Source organism: Pinus tabuliformis, chromosome X, assembly GCF_031772625.1.
Source record: "Pinus tabuliformis cultivar Carrire ecotype Pingquan chromosome X, CPIR1, whole genome shotgun sequence".
In the NCBI taxonomy this organism is placed as follows: domain Eukaryota; kingdom Viridiplantae; phylum Streptophyta; class Pinopsida; order Pinales; family Pinaceae; genus Pinus; species Pinus tabuliformis.
In genome coordinates this window covers 1,542,411,782-1,542,436,429 of record NC_142308.1, presented here as the reverse complement: position 1 = coordinate 1,542,436,429, position 24,648 = coordinate 1,542,411,782, and the positions used below count along the sequence as shown (strand labels likewise).

At 35.7% G+C, this 24,648-nt stretch overlaps 1 pseudogene; it reads left to right on the top strand.

The window, feature by feature from the left end:
* The first annotated feature begins 3,408 nt into the window (after positions 1 to 3,408).
* The window catches only part of LOC149145931 (fasciclin-like arabinogalactan protein 7), a 171,266-nt pseudogene continuing 150,026 nt past the window's right edge, over positions 3,409 to 24,648 (top strand).

Below are 24,648 nucleotides of genomic sequence, written 5' to 3'. Positions count from 1 at the left end.
GGCCCACTTTTGTCAGTTTTAAGTGTTTATACCAGAGAATCATTCTGTGTTATACTCTGATAAGGAGGCCCACAATTCAGTTGCCTTCTTCTGCTTAAAAAATGAATGGAATTTCCAAAGAGAGAGGCTACTTCCATCATCTGTCAGCCTTATGAAAGGGTCCAGTGCTTGTAACCCTTTAATCGTTGTGCCGCGTTTTATAAATCGTAACGAGTGCTCCATGAGTGTTGATTTATTGTCGGGGGATATTGTCATTCAGAAACCCATCATTGTCTTTTAGAAATGATGTCTAGAGTTGTGCCTTGGGAGGATAATACGTTGATTATATGAAAAAGATATAATTTGAGAAGAATTCTTGAATGTATAACATTATGGTTATATTAAGCAATATATCAAAGTTATGATAAGATTTATAGATTTATATTAATAATTTATCAATTGCATTAAATGTTGTAAAGGAAACGCCGTAAGTTTGTAGCATATGAAAAAATAGTATAAATGAAGAGTGATTTTTCGCCATAAAAGTAGATTCTTTGAGGGAACAACCACCTCTGTTTTAAAGTGAATGTTTGTGTATCCTTCTGAAGCAATTCAAACTAGACATTCCCCATTGGTTCAACTTCCAAAAGCATATCATTGTAGTATTTGATTCCCCAAAACAATGCATTGTCATCTGTAAAGGCATCATCAAAGACATAAACAAAACTGGGGATGCCTTAACTTATTAGCATTTAAATGAAAAATTGATAAGGTGTTGTTAGAAAATCAAGTGCGAAAACATAGTGGAAAATGATTGAGTTACTTACTCAAAGATGCATATGGATCAAGTGGCTTGTAGTTGAAGCTGAAAATTTGGGTCAAGTTGTTGAAGTTTGGATGTTGAGCAACAATATTCCAATCACTGTAATTCATCATGTAATTGAAGTTTGTGATAGGATTTTCACTCTCCAATACTCTTTGTAGTTGAGCTTGACATGCTAATGTATTCTAATTGGGTACATGTGAAAAGTGCATTGTACGAGAGGAGATGTATTGCTATTAGTGGGTGTTTGTACACCTAGACTCGTCAGATGTGGGGAATATCTCCTGCAATGAATTGAAAGTGCATGAGCTTTGTATCTTGTCAATTGATTCAATTAAAAAAAAACAAAATTAAGAGGACTCTGCCAAAGTGGATAGGGTTGACATACTCAATACAAGCTCCAGGAGAAGTGAGATTGTTGTGGCAGCCACAAGAACGTGTAGGGAAAGAGACAAGTGTCATCTTTGTGACACAACAATTGAGAGTCCTCTCAGCCAGAAACTATGAATATATATAGATCACATTCCAAGTAAATGCAACAAAACACAATTCACCACATTACACTGATTTCATAGGAACTCTAAATTCAAACTGATCCAACTTTCATTAATGAATTAATCTTGCCAATGTTATTAATTACTGAGCCATAAAACACGAGATTGTCACTATCAAGTTCTGCTCAAATTGTCAACTACACATAAGGTAGGGTTTTTTCTTTTTAAGGCATGTAGAGATAAACTGTCGGATTTTTACTGGTTACTATCATTTAGGACATTAGTTTGGAGTGCATTCAACATTGCCACTAAAATTCTATGAGAAAAATCATAAACTTCAACTACAAATCACATGTGAATGAACCACCGAGTTCTTTGATTTACAGTATGCACATGGGAATGGGCCACCATGTTTTTCATCTTTGGTAAAATAGGGTTATGCTTTTGTGATCAATGAAGACATGCTGTAGACGGTCATGGTTAAGAACTATTATCCTAGGATGAAAGGAGTCTACAAACCCCACATTGTGCCATAAAAGCACGTGTAAAAAAGATAAGATAACACACTCTACACATGGCATCGCAGTTCAAAAAAAAAATTCAATTCCATAATTTTTGTGTATTCCGAAGTGGGATTTCGCACATTGAATTCATCTTCAGCAGGATTTGGAATTTCCAATACCATGAGAGAGGAGGAATGCCTAAAAAATATTCCTTCCCTCTGTTTCCTTCGGTACCCCTTATAGAGGATGGGCGGTCAGACAGACAACATGATCTGATCTAGAGTGATAATCAATCCCATAATGAAAGCTTGGTCGCAGACATGCCTCACTATTAGATTGAACACATCTCCTCCCATGCTTATATTTGATCTGACTTGCTTTGGCTTTACCTGCAAAACAACAAATATTTTCAGAACTTAGCATGATTGCAGTCCAATGAATTACTCTGATCATACATATTGAATGTAATAAGACTTACATGAACATACAGACCTCTGCAATGACCTCATTAGAGTTGTTCACAAGGTTGAAGGAATGCTTGGCATAATATCCTTTAACATGGTAATTTGGCGTCGTCTCCTTTTCACTTTTACCTGAAGAACATGTACACTTCTGCTAAAGTATTTATGTAGATTACAAGAGATGTCATCCTTCTCAAAGCAAACAATGGTTGGGCATCTCGAAACTCTCTTAAGAATCCTCGCCATTGATTCTGTAGACTCAAATTATTGATAGTTGATACAAGACTAATTTGTAGGAGTTGTAAAAGAATAATCCAAAACTTGTGCCTTTACTAAATTTTTGAAGAACATTTTGCATTTATGATTCATGATTCATGTAAGTCATGTAGAAAAGCCACCTACCTCTTCCTCCACCACCGTTGTTTGTGTCTAAACCAGGAGCTGGGTAAGATCATGTGTTTTAGCATGTTCTTAAAATAATTTTTTTAATTCACTTGTGATAATATAATTTTTAAGTAAATCATTTATATTCACATATACATTGTTGTTTAGATTTGGAAATAATGATTTTTTATAGACCTTTGGGTCTATTTGTCACTGCTCCAATGGATATCACTCTCGAAGCGCTTACACAATCAACCCTAGAACGATACAATAATTAATCCCAAAGCTCAACCTCAAAAAAAGTAGTTCCTTGTTGTTAGATTGTAAATGGATTCGATTTTTCACTCCTTGTTTACATTTGATTAGAAAGAGACCTACAATCATCCCACCTTTTCCTCTTGCAATGTCCATAGCTTTATGCATTTATCTTAACATACTATCTGTTCCTGATTTTCATTCACAATAAAACTTCAATTGTTTAGGCCTTCTGGTGTGGATTCTGCTTCTTATTCATGAATCATTACTATAAACAATGTAACTGAGATTGATGAGATGGGTGCTCTTGCTTTTTGTTTGCTATTTTTGTGTGATTAAGACAACTGTGATCTATTGATGTAGAGTATTTGAGTAGGTTTGACCTTCTAGAAATAGTGAGTAGAGTAGAGTAACATGTTGGAAGTTCTGGTTATGAATAGGCTTCATGTCTAATTTTTTTTCCTTTTATTGTCTGATTAGGTGGTGTGGTTGATCCAATTGGAGTGACAATGAAGAACTGTAGTGCAGTTATCCAGATAGTGGTTTGTTTGATTGTTATGATGGGAATAATGGGAGGTAGCCATTGTAATGAGAATGGAGGCATTGTAGTTTTTGCGGCTGAACTAACATCCATATTGAAGCCAACCCCAGCACCAACACTAACACTAGCACTGATCTTCACCAATATGATAGCTTTGCTATCATTAATTGGGTCGTTTAATACTTTCTTGAGTCTCTTGGAATCCAACAACCTTCGTATAGTTTTACAAGTAGAACCAAACAACACAAATCAAGGTATTGCAATATTTGCAACATCTAATACTGCATTCTCTTCTCTCCCAAAGAAAATGCTCACCAATTTAACAATCAATGAGAAGAAATAATTGTTGTTAGCCCATTGCATTTCCAAGTTCTACACATTGACAATTTTCAAGATTTTAACAACCATGCCAACACAATGGAAATTAGCAACAATGGGGGGAAATACAATTTGAATATCACTGGATATGGTGGGGTTGTGACTGTGTCCTCTAGTTTTGTGACCACACCAATCATTAACATTGTGCATGTTACAGATCCCTTGGCACTTTACACAAGACTAATTTGTAGGAGTTGTAAGATAATAATCCAAAAACCATTCCTTTTGTGAATTTTTAAAACCTTCTACATTTATGATCCATAAATCATGTAAGTCATGCAAAAAAGCTACCTATCGCTTCCTCCACAACCAGTGTTTGTGCCTATACCAGGAGTTGGGTAAGATTGTGTATTTTAACATGTTCTTAAAATAACTTGTTTATATTCAATTGTGATAATATGCTTTTTAAGTAAATTGTTTATATTCACCCGTACATTGTTGTTTAGATTTGGAAATAATGAATATTTTCATATCTTTGGGTCCATTTGTGACCGTAGCAATGGATATCGCTCTCGAAGTTCTTGCACAATCGGTACAATAATTAATCTCAAACCTCAACCTCGAAAGAGGTAGTTCCTTATTGTTAGATCATAAATGGATTTGAGTTTTCACTCCTTGTTTACATTTGATTAGTCAAGGTAGTATTTTTATTGGAAATGACTTGGAGGATTTGGGAAAGTAGAAAAAATAAGGCTTATTTCTAGTAAGAGGATAGTTAGGTATGTGAAACCTACTTGATAAATAATTTATTTTTTTTGCATGCAACTATCTTGACCATCAGGATCACACCAAAGAGGTAATCATCTTGTGAAGTCTCTAATATGTCGAAACTAATGCTTTCTTGGAAAAAGAGGCTTTTGCAGAAATTGAATCCAAGCAATAAAATGGATTGTACCATTTTCAACTTCAAGTTAGTGGTATATGTATACCATTGATCATATTCATAGCATTGTCCATAAGGACTCATTTGTTGGAGTTATATGAGAATAACCCAAAATATGTGCTTTTAGTGAATTTTTAAACAACCTCCTCCATTTTTCACTTAGAATTCATGTAATTCATGAAGAAAAGTAACCTACCTCTTCCTCTACCATTTTTTTCCCTATACGCGGAGCTAGGTAAGCCTATGTTTTGATTTTGTCAATTCAACTTTGTATCTTATGACTTGATATGTGCTGAAATGTTATTAAGCTTTGTTTATATTCAACTGTCTGATATGTAGTAACATGCTTTTGAAGTGACTTATTTTTGTTTATATTGAGTTATATGTTGTTCTTTTAATTTGGAAATGATGAATATATTTCAGACCATTGGGTTCATTTGTGACTACTCCAATGGAAATTTCCTTCAAGTGATGGCACCATCAAATCTAAACGATCCAACAATCAATACCAATACTCAACCTCGACTAAGGTTTTTTTTTAGATCGTAAATAGATTGGAGTTTGAAAAAATAAGGCCTATTTCTAGTAAGAGGATAGTTAGGTTTGTGAAACTTGCTCGATAAATAAATTTCTTTTGTGCATGCAACTATCTTGACCATCATGATCACACCAAAGAGGTAATCATCTTGTGAAGTCTCTAATATGTCCAAATTGATGGTTTCGTGGAAAAAGAGGTTTTTACAGAAATTGAATCCAAGCAATAAAATGGATTGTACCATTTTCAACTTCAAGTTAGTGTTATATGTATACCATTGATCATATTCATAGCATTGTCCGTAAATAATGATTTGATAGAGTTATATGGAAATAACCCAAAATCTGTGCTTTCAGTGAATCTTTAAACAACCTCCATTTGTCATCTAGAATTCATGTAGAAAAGCGGCCTACCTCTTCCTCCCCCCGTTTTTTTCTGATACAAGGAGTTGGGTAAGCCCATGTTTTGATTTTGTCAATCCAACTTAGTATCTTATGACTTTGTATGTACTAACATGTTCTTAATATTTGTTTATTATGTAGCAATATGTTTTTAAAGTAACGTATTTTGTTTATATTGAGTTATATGTTGTTCTTTTAATTTGGAAATGATGAATATATTTCAAACCATTGGGTCCATTTGTGATTTCTCCAATGAAAATTGCCTTCAAGTGATGGCACCATCAAAGCTAAACAATCCAACAATCAATCTCGATACTCAACCTCGACTAAGGTATATTTTTTTGTTAGATCATAAATAGATTGGAGTTTTTGGTATTTTTTTTGTTAGATCGTAAATAGATTGGAGTTTTTGCTTCACATTTACATTTGATTGGTTGGGGTAAAGGCCTTTTTCTGGGAAGGGAATAGTTATGTATGTAAAACCATCCTGATAACTAAATTTGTTTTGTGAATACATCTATCCTTCGCATGGGGATCACACCAAAGAGGTAACCATCTAGTCACCAAAAATAGTTTCTGATTCAAACTAGTTGAAGTTCATTAATCAATTTAAAACTCATACACGTTAAAAAAAATAAAGGGTGAAATTTAATTATTCTAGTCTCTTGGTTTTTTTTCATTAAAATATGGTGATGTAATATAATTTTTGGTAAGCCTGCTAGACATGAGCTTTAACTTTAGAAAATTAAGTGTAATTCATTTCAATTTGCAATAAGGTCCATTAAGAGTCTATAAGACAAAGAATTGTCTCTATAGCAGTTTTTCTTCCTCATATTGCTAGTTAATGATGACTAAGCTAAACATAAAATACATTTCGTTCTCAATTGGTTTTGTAAACTTTTACAACTATCTAGAAAGCCACTATAAAATACTTTGATTTGTAAAGTTATTTAATTCATATTTCAAATAAACAAGGGGATTTAATAGAAATTTATTTAAACATTTCCTACCAATCCAAGTCACAATGGTTTGATTGTTTTCACAATGCTTGAGGTTGGAATGGCAAAAGCACTAAAACTTGAATGAATCCTAGAAATCCATGTAAAATATGTAAAAACTAAGAATATCTAACAAGAACAACAACCACAAGGATTAGCCTTTTGAAATTTTGCATTTGTTGTTTTCTTGACATGGAGGTTTCGCTACTTGTAAATTTTCCATTGAAAATATAATATCTAAAACACCAAAATCTGAATTTGAAACCCATCATACAAAACCCATGCTTTGAGATGCAATTTGTACCACAAAATTAGATTCAATGCAATACAAAATTAATGGATAGGTAAAATTGATTATATTGTTCAACTGTCAATGTCTATGATTATGAAAAGTGAATGCAATACAAAAATAATGGATAGGTAAAATGATTATATTGTTCAACCGCCAATGTCTATGATTGTGAAAAGTGACGATATATGCTTGGATTATTCTTTGAAATCTACTTAGAACATCATTTCAAAGGCTACCAAGAAAATCCTTGAAATCCCCCAAAAACATCCCTGAAATATGCCAGAACAACTTGGGGACTACCGGCAAGTCCTAGACTCCCGGATGAAGTCCCTAGCAGTTTTAGGACTTTTCCACAAATCCCATAAATGTGAAAATATAAAATGAATAGATTTTTTGGGAGACACAAATCCCTATACAATATACATATTTTTTACCAAAATATTAAGATTAAAATTATCTAAATTTCACAATTCAAACTTATAATTATAACAAATCTCAAACAAAACTTACTAACAAATATATTAAAAAAAATAAAAAATAAATAAACTATAACAGTATATTCTCATATTAAATTAAAATTTTAATTATTTAAATAATTAATTTAAAATAATTTGAAACCATATACATAACAATAAAATAAAATATATGTATAATTATTAATCTCTTTTATTATCTGTAATTAATTTAAAAATAATTTAAAACTTTTATATTTATATATATATAATTGAAAATTTAGTTATTATTTGTTTAAGTAATTTAAAATCTACACGCGTAAAAATTAAAGTTTCTGTAACAAAAATGTTGACTTCGCTACCATCCAAAAGGGATTTTGATTTTTTCGAGATATAAAAATACCAATAATTTATTATAATATTTTAGTTGAAACTTTTTAATAACTGCAGTATAATTAAATATGACATAATTGAGATGGTATTGAATGAATTGTTGTTATTTTTTTTTTTTTTTTTTTAATATATATAAAAAATTCTTTTTGTAAAGAAAAGTCGAGATGTCTTCGTAATAAACACTGGATAGACATACGAGCTATAACTTTTTAAATAAGAAAATGTTGTGGACCTCATGTCTAAAAGGTAGCGTCTAACGAGTCATATATCAAGTATTAAATGCATCCGGAGATGCACGCGACATAGCTGGTTAATATGCAAAATGCCTTTTTTTATTTAGTGACGAGTTTTGCATTTTGCGTGTTAACGAGTTATGTCGCGTGCATCTCCGGGTGCATTTAATACTTGATATATGGCTCGTTAGGGGCTGCCATGTCTAAAATGGCTACCACTGATCCAGGTGATCTGGCTTCCAAAGATTCTGGTGTGTACAAAATGTGCTTCCAAAGATTCTGGTATGTTCAAAATGTTCTTCCAATCAAAGTAAGTTAATCTGCATCGGTTTTTCCAATCAAATTAAGTCAACCGGAAGTCAACCGGTATGTATCTTGGATGCATCAAAAAAATTAATGCAAATCTAAAATAAAAATGAAAATAAACTTATAGATTAAAAAATTATAATATAATTTAATTTAAAAATGGAAAATAATGTTTCAAAATGTTCTAATATTTTTTTATTAAATATTTATTTTTAAAACCGAAAAAAAATCCGTCTAAGAATATATTAAAATCTTCAAAGACATAAATATTTCTAAATTAAAATTGTAATATTTGAAAATATTAATTTAATGTAGTTTGATTATAAATTTTGTTATCATACTATATAAAAATATTATTAAATCTAATATTAATATTAATATTAATATGAATATGAATATTAGTGTCAAATTTAATGTTAATATTAATATTATTAGATTTAATAATTTGAATCAATAATTTGTATTTAGAAGATTTGATTTCTCTAGGCTCATAATAGATCCAGAGTTAGATAGATCTAGGCTGTTTAATAATAATTTATCCATTAAATCATAATAGATCCAGATTAGATGAATCTAAGGTAGTTAATAATAGTTTGCCCATTAACTTATTCACCACTGATTTCACTTTCATGCTCCTCTGCTAACAATTCAACTCTCAAATCCTCACGTTTTAAAAGATTTAGCTATCAGCTAAAAACCTTTGAAATCTGTTTATGCTTTTGGTTTTTGCTGATTCCGATTTGAAAGTTCTTTACTCTCATTTTGCTATTCAACAGGGTTCTGCTCTTCTAAATTTTCATGTTCATCATGTCCTTTTGTTTCCAGTAAATTTCCATAGAAGAAAAGGTGACCACACTCTATAAATAGTTGATGACTAAATGAAAATAAAATATTTAGTTTCCTATCTAAAATTTTGCCTTATCAAATCTTTGAATAAGTAAGAGATTTATAATTTCCTCAATAAATCGAAAATATGTATTACTAAAATAATCACCATGCCAAGCAGAAAAAACATCCCATCCCATTCCAACCTGAAGAAACATGTGGACACTAAAAACTAGAGTACAATAGAAAACCAGAATCTAGAAGCCCACTGGTGAACAGGGCGAAAGCAAGCAGAATAGAGAAAAAGAAGGTACGAATCAAATAGAACTGCAATGGCAGTAAAAAGGCCATTCTAATTTTTTTCATCAATTCTGTTAAATGCCATATACTATTTCAATGATTTTATTCTCTTTCTTCGGTGTGATTATTTGTCAAGCAAGTCTTTAGAGGTGTAAAGATATGTGTAAATAATAAACATAAAACATTTTTATGTTTTATATCCAGGAAACATCTTTTACTCACTTTAAGAAGTACTCAATAATAAAGTTTTGAATTTTGATTTTGTTTAATTAACGAAATCGGAATTTTGATTTTGTTTAATTAACGAAATCGAATGAGTTTTACAGCATGGCATAGCAGTAGTCTAACTAGGATGTTTTTTGTTTTGAAAATTATGGAAATTTCATCAATATTTTAATAAAATTTTGCAAGGATATTTGTAAATCCAGGTTACAGCGGTTAAACTTCAAGATTTTGAATGTTCCAAATTTTTTTGATTGTGCCGAATCTATTTCCACCATCAAAAATATGATTCAAACATTCTTATTATAAGATTTTTTGAATTTTTTGCCTAATTCCAACCACTTTTAGACGTCCAAGCAAATCCTCTAGGATTTTAAATATATTTTTTATAAATAATTTTAAATTAATTAAATTATATTTGAAATTTAAATTTCATCTTTAGTTTTATTTATGTGATTTTCAAGATGATTTAAATTATCAATACTCAAAAATAAAATAAAACCAAAACACATGAAAATGAAATTCAAGTATAAAAAAACTAGAAAAAACAAAAACCAATCTAAATACTCTGTCAAAACCCAAATTTTATGTTAAACTTTGAATGATTCTTCAACAGCTGGAAACTAAAAGAAAAATCTAAATACCCCATATGAAATGGTAAATTGTACTTTCAAATTTCAATAATTTTTCAACTAAAAAAACCAAAACAAAACAAAATAAAAATAAATTCCATATAAAAGTTATAACCTTGTTTTTGCTTGGTTAAGAGTTTGTTTTCCTTAGACATAAAGAATCAAGTTAACTGTCCAAGATTCAGAGGCATCTGACAAGAATGAAAGCCTGCTCCTTCAGAGGCATCTGACAAGAATGAAAGCCTGCCCCTTACGACCACCAGTGTGTTATTCCAAGTGATGTGGTTTCCTTGAATAAAGGTAATAAGTAAGCCTATATCAGGGATAGCAGCCAAAAATAACTATCCTCATTACTATTTTGACATAGTAAATTTTCCTACCTTTATTAAATAAAAACCTATAACCATAAACCAATGAAACACAAAACTCCCATCTATGAGCTAAAGTCCTTTTCAGTTTCATCGTACCAATGAAACACAAAACTCCCATCTCTGAGCTAAAGTCCTTCTCAGCTCCATCATACTTAGGAAGTATTCAAACATAAAGTCCTTCTCAGCTTCATCATACTTTAGGAAGTACTCAAACGTAAAACAATAAAGAAAAAAAAAATGTGAAGGAAAATCTGACATACAGCGTTGCAAAGAATGGAAAAATGTGAAAAGATTCTGGACATGTGGTCAATGCTCATCTTCTAATATAAAAACTACCTACCAACGTAAGAGTTCCCAATTATAATACCATATTTTCAATTCTCTCTTTTCCAGATCTATGGCGTGGGGCCTTCTGACCATCCCTGGTTCAGAGAACCGTCTCTATCCAGAAATATAGCGTGGGGCCTTCTGCCCATCACATATCCAGACACTAATTTCCTTGCTGCTTGTCCAACATGTGTGTATGCAATCTGAAATATTGTAAAATACATCTATTTAATAATGCGGCCATCCAACCAAATGTGGTTAGCCTTCTGACTCCAAGAAGTGCATGCTATTTTCAGGCCCACTTTAGACAGTTTTAGCTGTTTATACCAGAGAATCATTCTGTGTTATACTCTGATAAGGAGTCTCAAAATTTAGTTGCATTCTTCTGATTTGGAAAATGAATGGAATTTCCGAAGAGACAGGCTACTTCCATCCATTGCATTCTTCTGCTTTACTTAATGACATTTTTAATGGTCAATTTACTAACTATACCAGGTTTATTAAGTAATTTTACATTTATTTAGGACTTCGGCAAAAAGGTCTATTGTAACTCAATAGATTCCTGCTTTACAAGCTTTTTGATGAGGTGGCAATATATTTCAATATATTTGGCATGTTTGTGAAAAACTGATTTTTGGCTAATTGGACGACCTCTTGATTGTCATAGAGAAGGGGTGTTTGGCTTTGTCTATTGCATTTCTATGTTCGAAAGCATTCTCTTGAACCAAAGAATCAAACTGCCTCACACACTCTTTTAATTGTCTTCAATATTCTGATTATGTGGATGAAAAGGATATTGCACATTGTTTCTTGCTTCTCTACGTGATTATGTTTGTGCCAAGCCTAAAACATATCTAAATTTTAAGTTTTTTTGGTCCACAAAACTTGCCCAATTTGAACTTGTAAACCCACACAGGTTATGTCTTTTCTTTTGATGCACAAGATGCCAAAATGAAATGTTCCTTTCACATATCTCAACACTCTCTTTGATGCAGTCCAATGCTTTACCTTTGACATTATCATAAATTTAGAAATGAAGCTCACAACATAATTCAAATAAGCACTAATCATTATTAGATATATTAAGCTCCCCATCAGTAGCCTATACATTGACTCATTAGCTACCTTAGAGTCAACCTTCACTAATTCAGTGCTCAATACTCTCTTCATAGCTGTAGACAAGATTGTGTAATATACCAATTTGAATGTGTCAAAGCAAACTTTTGGCATATTTTTTTGTGAGACAAAAATGCTACTATCTATTTCTCAAACTTCAACACATATATCGTAATGTAAGATGCCTAGATCATTCATGTCAAAAGAATTACTCACATCAGATTTGATCTATTCAAAACCACTTGCCGCACTATATGTAATAATAATGCCATTTACATAAATCACTAGTAGAATAATATCAAAATTAATGGTTTGATGTATACATTAAAATTTGAAGAACTTTGTTGGAACTCTTGTCCATCCAGGTACTTACCAATCTTAATGTATCAGGGTTAAGGTATTTGTTTTAGGCCATATAGAGCCTTCTTAAGGTTGTACACAAGATTCTCCTTCCTTGGAAACTAAAACAATTGTGTTTGATAGAGGTAAAAAAAAGCTCCTAAAGTCTATACAAAAGATGTTGTTTCCTCCAAATCTTCATTAAGGAAAGTACTCTTCATGTCCATTTGATGGACCTTCCAACCTGATCTGAACTTAGACGGGAACACAACAGAATTCATATATAACCATAAATACAAAGTTTCAACAAAAATAATACTTCATTTCATTAATATCAAAGAACTGAAATATGTTTACATATAGAATGGAAATAAACTAGTTCGGGAAATGGTAGCTTATCTTTGAGAAGAGAAGAGATGTGGCAACTACATGCCTCTGAACTGTGTTACAATGAGGCTCAAAGGCCTATTTATTATTGAGAAATAATGGAAAACCCTAAACATCCAAAAACCTAACCCTAGGAGATGAAGCGCCAAAACTGTGGGCCCTGTTGGGGTAAATTGGTACATCAACTTCCCAAGATCGTAACTTTGGCATGTGATCTTTTTCTGATGCGCACAATATCTCGTTAGAAATATCTATCCGAGGACTACAAATTTCAACTGCAAATTTCCATCACACACTCACATTTTCACTTTTTCCAAGAAAACGTCGTTTAGTGTCTTAAAACGGCTCCGGAAGTTCAGGACCCAAAAACTACCAAAAATAGTAAACTATGCCACAATTAAGGAAACTGAAAGGCTGAAAGAAACAATGGTGGGGGTCCAAGTGGAATATACAAGTAGCTACCATTATCCATTCGGATCAGTTGGCCCCGCCCAACCCCCCTTAGGAAGCAATGGTCCCCATTATGTTGAATGCCTCCATGAGATGAGGAAACTTCTATTGAACTTGGTCCCTCGTGAACCTCTTGACTACATTGAATAATGGGTTCAGGCCAAGGAACAGTGGAATGTTGAGCTTGAAGGCATTTTAACCTACAACCTTGGTGATGGTTTACGACCCATATCAGAGCCGGTGAAGCTTGCAGTGGGGCCCAGCGAAGCGTTGCTTCTGCAAATGTATCCAAACTCTGTTGCCCACCTAGAACTTGTGTCCCACCTGATGCTGATCATGTCACTGCTTTTACTTAGAATTGGCTCTGTCAAATATGTCATGGACCTGCTAGAGGATGTACTGAATGCACTCAATGAAGTTGTTAGCCCTGTCATCTTTAGACTAGACATGAGCTGAATCTGCCTGAGTAGCTGCAAATGGTATGGCCACATCAATGAGACATAGTGACTGGAATCCCAACCCCACATGAAAGGGGTTGTGGCTAATTGAGTTATGGAGATATTTGTTGTAGTTGTGCTGGACATAGGGAAGGCTTTCATTTCATGTGCGTGGGTGCTTTGAGTTGTACATGCACAAAATGTGTATGATCATCTTGTTGATGACCTCAGTTTGGACATCCGTTTGGGGGTGGAAAGTCGTGGACTTAGTGATCTTGGTATCCAACATCGACCAAAGACCTGAAAAAAAAGTACTTAGGAACTTCCTGTCCTGATCTAAGATAATGGACTGTGGTATCCCAAAGTGTACCCACACTCGTTCAAAGAAGAGCTTAGCAGTGGCTTTTGTTGTGATGCTCTTCTTGCAGATCGCCATAATGGCCATCTTGGAGAATTTGTCAATGACCATGAAAACACAATCGTTGCCATGCTTAGTAGAAGGAAGGCCCGACATGTAATCCATGGAGATGGATTCCCAAGGTCGACTAGGAGTAGGAAGAGGAGTATATAGGCCTTGCTTCTTGATGGTTGGTTTGGCAATGGCATAGGCAATGCAGGATCTGATGTACTTCCCAACATCTCGTCGAAGGTTTAACCAATAAAAATACTTCTGCAACACTTCCATTTTTTTCTCTACTCTGAAATGTCTAGCGACTCGACTATAGTGCGCTTCCCAAATCATCTTGGCACACTTTCTTGAAGGAACACAAATGTGTCCCAGTTGGCATAATAGTGCATCCTAGAGGTGAAAATTTGGAACTTGCTTACCTTCTAGGAACGTATGGTATGTGTTGCCAAATGCTAGATCGCTCTTGTAAATATGCAGCCACCCTAGAGTCTTGTTCCCACAAGAGTCGAACACAGTGGTCAGCGCCATGACTGACAGTCGACTAAGGTACTCTACAATATTATTGGTTCTGCCCTTCTTGTACTTAATGTTCAAATGGAATTGTTGCAGGTATGTAAACCATTTCTGATGGCGATCATTATGCAAATTCCCATGTGTCTGTATGAACTACAGGGATCAGTGGTCTGTGTGGATGACCATTTCCTTCCCCATAATGTAATGCTTCCATTGTCAATGGGCCTACACAATGGAATACATCTCTTTTTCATAGGTGGGGTGTGTCATTGTGATATGCCACTATATGCTCCTACTGAGTAAGAAATGCACTAATAACATAGTCGAAGGCATCTGTCTCAATATCAAATGGTTGTTGTAGGTCTGGTAATGTGAGGGCTGGTGCAGAGAAGAGGCATTGCTTCAACTCGGAAAATGCCTTATGTTGGGATTCATACCAAAATAAATTTTCTTTTGCTCCACCCTTGGTGACTTGAATTAAAGGCCAAGCGATAAGAAAGAACCCCAAGACAAATCTACAGTAGAAATTGGTAAGACTCAGAAAGATGCGGAGCTCTGTTAGAGTGGTTGGGGATGGCCAATCCCATATGAATTTTATATTTGCTAGGTCCACATGCACACCTCGCTCATTAATGATGTAGCCTAGATATTGAACTTGGGTCATACCAAAAGTGAATTTCTCCAAATTGGCACACAACTTATGTTGTTGCAGGATTTGGAGGACCTGTAAAAATATGGTGGATGTGTTCTTCCCAACTATGGCTAAATATCAGGATGTCATCCAAATACACCACCACGAATGAGTTGATGAAGGGTTGGAAGATGTTATCTATTAACCTCATGAACACTGTGGGGGCATTCATCAACCCGAAAGGCATGACCAGCCACTCGAAAAGGCCCTCCTTGGATTTAAAGGCAATCTTCCACACATTACAGGGTTTGATTGGTACCTGGTGATAACCAGACTTCAAGTCAATCTTGTTGAAATATTTCCCCCCCTTGAGTTGTTTCGTATGGTCATTAATCCGTGGGATTGGATACCTATTTCAGATAGTGATCTTGTTCAGCACCCGATAGTTAATACATAGTCTCTAGGTACCGTCCTTCTTTTGTACCAATACGATCAGGCTCCCATAGGGAGATAAACTTGGCCTAATGTGCCCTTTCTACAAAAAATCTTCAATCTACCTCTTGATTTCATCGTTATCCAAAATAGAGCATCGATATATTAGTCCATTGGGTATTGGCATGCTTGGGGTCAGATCAATGGAGTGCTTGACCTGGCAGTGTAAAGGTACCCCTGTGGGTGAAGTGAAAATGTCCCTGTACTCCTCCACGACCTTGTCTATATGTTGATTTCATGTGGAGGAATGATGTCTAGAGGTCGTGGCCACAATATTCTTCTTTCCTTGAGGGTGTATCATAAGAAAACAAATTTCCCGGTCTGGGAAATGATCTTATTGAATTTCTTCACAGTGATCAAAGAGATGGTGGTAGGCAGTGCTACCTTTGGTATCGGGTACAACTTATTACCTAAAGTAATAATAACAATGAGAGGCCTAGACTCATACCCAACATGTCACTTCCATAAGTATGGTTGTCCCAATAATACATCGCAAACTTCAGGAGGAGAAACATCCAACAATAGCTCATCCATGAAAGGATTGATGTTGTAGGGAAGGCGACATTGTTGGATGACATAGAGATCTCGTCCTTGGTGAAGCCACCTAATGGTGTACGACTCCGGGTGTGCTATGGTCGGTAGTCCCAGTCACTTCATGACCTTTGTTGAAATGAGGTTCTTTTGGCTCCCGTTGTCGATAATGAATTGAAGCAGAGAACCCTTCACCCACACCTATGAGTGGAAGAGGTGCTCCCCCTCCTCTCGATCTCCGGGTTCATTCTTCTAGATCTTGATGGTGGAAACGATGGCACTGGGCTCTGCGTCAATAATATTCTTCCCTTTTTTATTCCCCTTGTCGGGTTTTGACTCAAAGTCGGAACATGAATTTGATTATGAAGCTTTCAACTCGGCCACCAATGTCTGCTTAGCCCGATGCTCACTTGTTTTGTGAGTGAGACTCTTATGGAACTCACACCATTTTCCTCTGTCCTTATTTATTTTCGTGGTGCGGTTTTTTGCTTGCGACTTCAACAAGTTGTCCTGGGTCACCCCACCTTGGATTTGTCCTTGTTCTACGGTTTGGTGACACCTTTATCTTGCTTTGGATTCGCAGATCCGAAGTCTCGATTCTTCTATTAAATTTTTGTTCGATCTTGACAGTGTATCGATAGGAAGAGCTGAGCGAGGAGATGTCTAGGATATCCATCTCATCCTAGATGTACTTGCGTAGAGAGTCGTGGTACTTGAGTACCAAATGTCGCTAAGAATCCTTGATACCCAACTTCGTGCAAGGGTATGAAAAATATTTGTGAACTTCGACACGTCTTGGTCCCTTCCCTGCCATAGCGTTGTCCACTTTATGTATTTATCCTCATAGCTCCCGATAGGGTAATACTGCTCCTTGATGGCGTCCCAAAAATAATTCCAACTGGGTGTGGCTAAAAATAGTGAGATTTCATTGTTGTCCCTATTCTCACTGTAGGTTTCTCACCAATCCTTGACGTGAGGGAGGACTTTAAGGAGTGAAAAAGTAATCTTTTCCCGATTAGAAAAATCATGAAACAAAAAATATCCTTCTAGTAGATTTAACCATTTATATACGACATCTGCATCTATCTCACCTTCAAATACGGGGATTTCGAAGTTAACTTGTACCTTAAAGGGTGTGGCGCTTCCAGAGTAGCTATTGGAAGGAGATGTGTCGCTTGTGGGTAGCTACCGGAGGATCCGGGAAAATTTGTCCATCATCGTGTTCCTCTTTCGCTTGAGGGATTATTCGAGCAATATTTTGAAAGGATCTCCTATCCCCTCATCTTTCTTTTTTTTCGCCATGGGAGGTCGTCATGGTTTGTGAGGCTGGTCTTGCAAAGGTTCAACCAGTTCGAGCCCTAACTCCTTATACCCTGATGTCGTTGGGGACATGCAAAGAAAAACAGAGAAAGAGTAGACCCCTCTGATACCACTAATCTGAACTTAAATAGGAACACAAAAGAATACAAATATAACCATAAATATCGAGTTGCAACAAAAATAACACTTCATTTCATTAATATCAAAGAATTGAAATATGCTTACATATAGAATGGAAATTAACTAGCTTGGGCGATGGTAGCTTATCTTTGAGAAGAGATGTGGCAGCTACATGCCTTTCAACTATGTTACAATGAGGCTCAAAGGCCGATTTTTTATTGAGAAACAAGTGAAAACCCTAAACATCCAAAAAACTAACCCTAGGAGATGAAGTGCCAAAACTATGGGCCTTGTTGAGATAAATTGATACATCAACTTCCCGGGGTTGTAAATCTGGAATACGATCTCTGTTTGACGTGCAGGACACCTTGTTAGAAATATCTATTCGAGGAATAAAACTTTCAACTACAAATGTGAGTTAAAGACTCAGATTTTCCCATTTTCTAGAAAAAACGTCGTTTAGGGCCTCTAAACGACTCCGGAAGTTCAGGACCCAAAAGACTGCCGGAAATAGTAAATTGTGCTATAATTAAGGAAACTGAAAAAATAAAAGAAATAATGGTGGGGTCCAAGTGGAATAGGTGGGTGAAAACCAATATCCACCTAGATCACAACTAGGCTATGTTATTGTTATCACCTAAAAATCACTCACAACATAATACATGTGATTGTCAATAATATCATTACAATAAGATGACAAAAGCTACATATGCCAATTAAATCAACAAATTAAAATGGTGGAAAAAATATAGAAAAGTAGATTTTAACCCATCTATTCAAACTCACGATGATGATTTTGCATGATTTGCATGATTCTTCCTTCGATAGTCATGTAGATCTATAAGAAATGAAATCTCACTTACTTTTGGCATGATAAATGTCTACATCCCATCAAAATTTAAGGTGAAGCTTGAAGGAAGCCAATAAAAAGCTCAAGAACATTAATAGATGGTCCTTTGGTACATTAAAGGTCCCTTCATGCATTGGAATTCTCAACTAGATTGAGCTCCATGCGCACTTGGAGCTAATTTTAATGAAATTGCAAGAAAATCTATAAATACAAGGAAAGGGATTAGAATTTGGTAAGATAAGTAAAGTAGTGTTGTGTTGTCCAATTTTTTCTAAGGGTTCTCCTAACTCTCAAGCCATTGCATGTATTGACATTATCAATTGGCAACATTTTCACTAATGAAGAAGCTTGTGAACTTCTTGAATTAGAGCGAGAGATCCAAGAAAGAGAACAAAAAGGATCCTCCTCAAGAGTATTAGAGAAGTTTCACCTTTCTTAACCAATCCTCTTTTGTGTCTCCCTTCAAGACCACCAAAGATTTTATCTATTGATAATTAAATAAAGAGTTTGCTTCTTATTTTGTTTCTTATGTGTCTTTTTCCACTTGCATGTTGATCCATTCATTTTCGATTGTGCAAGCTATATTTTATTTTATACTAAGCTTAACTGTCTATATTATGTTAGGTTGGTGCAACTACTTGTACAACAAGTGGTATTTTTATCAACCACTTGTCAATTCACACCAAACAACTATCATGGATAGAACTAATCAAATGGTGTTTGTCTTTGCTATAGGAACGAAGGTCTCCTCATAGTCAATGCCCTTTTATTGAGAGAATTAGCTTGCAGCCAAACATGTCCTGTACCTGTTAAGGGTAAATGTTGTAATCTTCTAGATTGTATAGGCATTTAGGAAAGGGGCTACATTGGAGAAATCACATCACACACATGTAAGTCAAGAAAGAAGAGATAATTATGGGAAGCTTAACCAATTGAGTCCAGATTCCTTTTTTAAGAGTATTTATATAGTAGGGAAATGGTTGGAACAATTGTACCTACTCTGACTAATAATTCATTAGGTGGTATTTTATTCTTCATTAATATTCATCACATATTTACTTTAATATCTATTTTACTAATAAGAGGATTTTAAAAAATCCTAAAAGACCTCCCAATAGATCCATCCCAGCTTCAAATCTTTACTTGTCTTGAGAAAGTGTGCAACAACATCTTGGGTCTTTACTCCTATAGAAGTATCCTTATTGTACATCCACCATGCATAGAGGTCTACATAGATAAATTATCCACAAAAACTACCAATTTTATAGGAAAGTACACACATCCAGAGTTTTGTTGTGAGCTTATACTCTTTAGCCTCCATCTTCAATCTAGTAGGTGTTTGTGCAGTTAGTGAGTCTCTAACACTTAGATACCTCACCCAACAATGGTTCTCTTATCTCTCTTATTACTTGATGTTCTTCAAAGAAATCACATCATAAACATGTAACTCTACAAAGAATATATAATCATGGATGTTAAACAACCGAGTTCATATTCCCTCTTTATGAGTATTTATACAATAGGGAAATGGTTGGAACAAGTGTACCTAGACTCACTAATCATTCTTTAGGTGTACATATATCCTTTATTATATATTCATCATATATTTAATTTAATATCTAATGTATTAATATGATGACTTTACAAGGACCTAAAAGGCCTCCCAACATCTCTCCCACCTTCAAATCTGTCTCCTAAGTATATGTGAAACAACATCCTACATCTTTACTTCTATATAAGTATCCTAATTGTGCATCAACCATGCATACTAATCTACATAAAATTTTCAACTACAACAATCATTTGTTGTATATGATCTAAAATGGATTTAGCATAGCCTCTAGATCAAAATTCTTTAAATATAGGTTAAAATGGAATCATGTTGAAGTACTCATTAATACGAAGCCAATGGTGCAAACAATGTGTAAATCTGAGTTCGGATGAAAAAATTAGAGCCAATTAAAGATTAGGTCAAAAAGTCAATGCCTACGTGAGTAGGACATGTGGCAACCCGAGAAAGAGTCACAGGTTCTTGATGATGTCAGCGAAAAAGGTGATGTGACATTCTATGATTGGTTCATACCACGGGCGATGGGGATCAATGAACAAGAGTGGAGATTGCCCAATCAAAGGAGATTGACGCATATCGCATTGAAACATGCAGACAAGTTATCCTAGAAAATGAACACGATAAAGTTATGCAAAAGAAGTTAAACTCCTTTGAGTTCCAGCCGAGAAGCGGTAAGTGGTTTATCGCGTGCCTTCAAGGCAGGAAATAGTTTTTCAGAAATCTATGTGAATCCACTCAGCGGTCGACATGTAGCATCCTAAAACCACTTTCTCGCATGCCTTTGGAGAATTAGTAGATGTGCTAGTTAGAATGTGAGATCGCACGACAGCCGTCAGATTCCTCAGGACAGATCGACGGTGCAGATTGTCTGGAGTAGTTGATGAGCGGGACATGATAGCCATCAGATTGTTTGATCTCGAGATCAACGCTGGGAAAAGGCTGGACGGTCAGGGTCCACCCTGCGCCCGCCAGTCCTTTGGTTTATAGTTTGTTTCTATTATAAACGTATTATTCTGCGTTTAGTATAGTTTGTAACTGTTCATGGTATATAAATACCACAACAGAGAAAAGTTGATAGAGGAGTGTGTTGTGAATCGTTCCAGGGGGCTTGGAGGTCAGAGTGACCAAGTACGGTCGAGTGTATACTCGTTTCGACTCGAAGATTTGAGCTAAACACAACAGTGAGATCCATTTTCATGTTTGAGACTCTGTTTTTGAGCTCACACCTGTAACAACTATTTGAAGAACATAATAAAGAGTTCAACACTGGAAGCTCAAGGACCAAGAGACATAGCCAGGAAGTCTGGTGAACTCCTTTATCAATTTTGGTTGTGTTGATGTGTTTGATTATGTTTTTATAATTTTTTAAGTGTTTATGTTATTTGCAATCTTATCGATCCATTGCACTAAGTAACATATGCAACTTCACACATAATCTGTAATACCTTTTTCAAATATCGGATCAAGTGGTATCAGAGCTTAAGGTTTTTAAGGTTTGACAAGTTTGTGTGGAGATTTGAATGCTTACTAGGTTGAGGCTCAGACAAGGTGAAGGTGAACTTGTTGAGGCAAATCCAGAGATTGGAAGGGTCTTTTCACGAAGAAGGATGGTAGATGAAACTCCACTTGGGTCAGAATCCCAGTTCTTGGATAGTTTCATGACGATACATGAAATGGTGGAAGAGATGTATAATGAGTTTAGAAAAGGTAGAGGTGAAGGCCCTTCATCACCTAGAACAGACAAAGGAGTGGAGGAACCTTTTCTTTTTGTCCCTCCAAATAAAGAAGATAAAGGAAAAGGAGGAATGCAGCCTCCACCATCTCCTCCATCATCACCATCATCGTTATCATCATTGTCTTCTTCTCATAAAACTAGTTCTTCTAAGAAGAAGAAAAAGAAATCCTCTTTGATCAAATTAGATGTAAAATTTGATTTGCCAATTTATGATGGAGAACTTAATGCTGAAAAGCTTGATAATTGGATAAGGAAAATTGATGTATATTGTAGGTGTAGGAATTTACAGGGTAAGTTCCTCAGAAAGAACACCAAAAGGACACCGCTCACAACCAGATCTCAAATCAATACACCAGTATTTTTGACGTGGTTAAAACCCTCAAAGTGCAAGGAGGGAAACAGTCCACGGTCTGTCCCAATGTGGGTACTACAGGCAATTTATTAATCAAAGAATGAAAATTTACATAAGCTTCTCTCATGCACGGATTACCCGAACAATGACCCTCCATGCGCTTTAAATAGAACTCATGGACCAATCGGGTGTCAAGCCACGGATCAAGTGTCGGTAATACCGAGGTGAGAGTGAACCGTCGGATCACTACATATCGTGACCGTCGGATTGTAAGTTACAAAATGTACAACGGTAAAGAAACACACTTTACCTAACTCTAACCTAACTCTATACTAGACCAAGTTGAACTTAACTATATCCTATGTGTCGGAATATCCTAACATCCCCCCTTAAGAACAACTTGGGATAGGATTGAAGGATTTACAAATATGACACAATAGGAGAAGGAAGGAGGCACTAGAGCCTATCCCCCCTTAGTGACAACTTCCTGAACTCCAAGCATATATCGAAGTTTAGTGAACTTCGCCTCTGTGAGAGCCTTTGTGAAGATGTCTGCAACCTGATCATCTGTTGGACAATATTGCACTTCAAGAACATGGTCATGAATGAGCTTTCTGATGAAGTGCATGTGTAGTTCAATGTGTTTGCTGCGCTGATGCTGGACTGGATCTTTGCATAGCTGAATGGCACTTTGATTATCACACCAAAGTGTGGTTGGATGCTGCTGCTCAAAGCCAAACTCTGATAGGATCTGACGAAGCCACAAGGCTTCCTTACTAGCTTCCACGGCACCACGATACTCTGCTTCTGCTGACGAAAGAGAAATGGCAGCCTGTTTCTTACAAGCCCATGTAATAGGTCCTGAACCAAGAGTGAAGACATAACCGGCAGTAGACTTCCGATCATCAGGGTCACCAGCCCAATCAGAATCAGTGAAACCAACTAACAGAGGAGCTGCTTTGGCACTGTAATGAATCCCAAACTGTACTGTACCTCGAACATAACGAAGTATTCTTTTAGCTGCTTTCCAATGACTTTCACGGGGGTTTTGCATAAAACGAGCAACAAGGCCAACAACAAAGGAAAGATCAGGACGAGTATGGGTTAAATACAAGAGTTTTCCGACAAGTTGACGGTATAAGGTAGCATCAACTTCAGGAGAAGTACAAGAGACTGAAAGTTTGACTCCAGACTGAAAGGGAGAAGGGGCTGGCTTACAGTCTTCCATGTGAAAATGACGAAGAATATCACAAGCATACTTGGACTGGGAAAGGAAAATACCCTCTTGGGATTGCAAGACTTGAAGACCGAGAAAATAGTGTAAGTGTCCTAAGTCTGTCATTTCAAATTTCTTTTTAAGGCTGGACTTCACATGGTTTATAAGGTTGGGATCACTACCAGTAAGAATAAGATCATCAACATAAAGAACAAGGATGATAAGAGAGTTGCCCACTTTCTTGGTGTAGACAGTATTGTCAGAATGACACCTAGAAAAGCCAGATTCTAAAAGAAAGCTATCCATTTTGGCATACCAAGCCCGAGGAGCTTGCTTGAGGCCATAAAGGGATTTCTTAAGTCGACAAACAAGGCTGGAGTCTGTTTGTATGAAGCCAATGGGTTGTTCCATATAGATTTCTTCCTGCAAGTCCCCATGCAAGAAGGCAGATTTAACATCCATCTGATGGACTTCCCATTTTAAAGAGGCAGCAAGGGAAAGAACAAGGCGGATAGAGTTCATTTTGGCAACAGGGGAGAAGGTTTCAGTGTAGTCAATGCCTTCAACCTGTGAAAAGCCCTTAGCAACGAGACGAGCTTTATGTTTATCAACTTTCCCATCTGGTCCATACTTGGTTCTGTAAACCCATTTACATCTAACAAGTTTGCGTCCCTTTGGTAGAGGAACAAGATCCCATGTATCATTTGTCATCAATGAATGATATTCTTCATTCATAGCTGCTTCCCAATGTGGATGGCCTGAAGCTTCTGCAAAAGTGTCAGGATCATGATTTACTGGAGCTTGAGCCAGTAAAGAAGAGGCTCTTTCAAACTGAGAACGTGTACGTCGCTGATCTGTAGGATCACCGGCAAGATCACCTGCTGCATCCCGAGTAGCACGGACCCATCTTGGAAGTTGAGGATCCTGAGAAGGTGGGGGAGGATTATCATCCTCGCTTTCATCATCTGAAGAAGAAATGTTTTCAAAAGTAGAAGAGATAGGAAGAGGTGGCACATCCGCCGGACTAGGCTCGCAGGCCGATTTATTTTCATCAAATTTTACATCTCTTCTAATGATAACATTTTTGGACTTAAATGGAATAAGTCTATAACCTTTTACATCTTCAGAATATCCAACAAAAGTACATTTCTCACTCTTAGGTTCTAAAGCTTTATGCTTTTCATCTGGAATA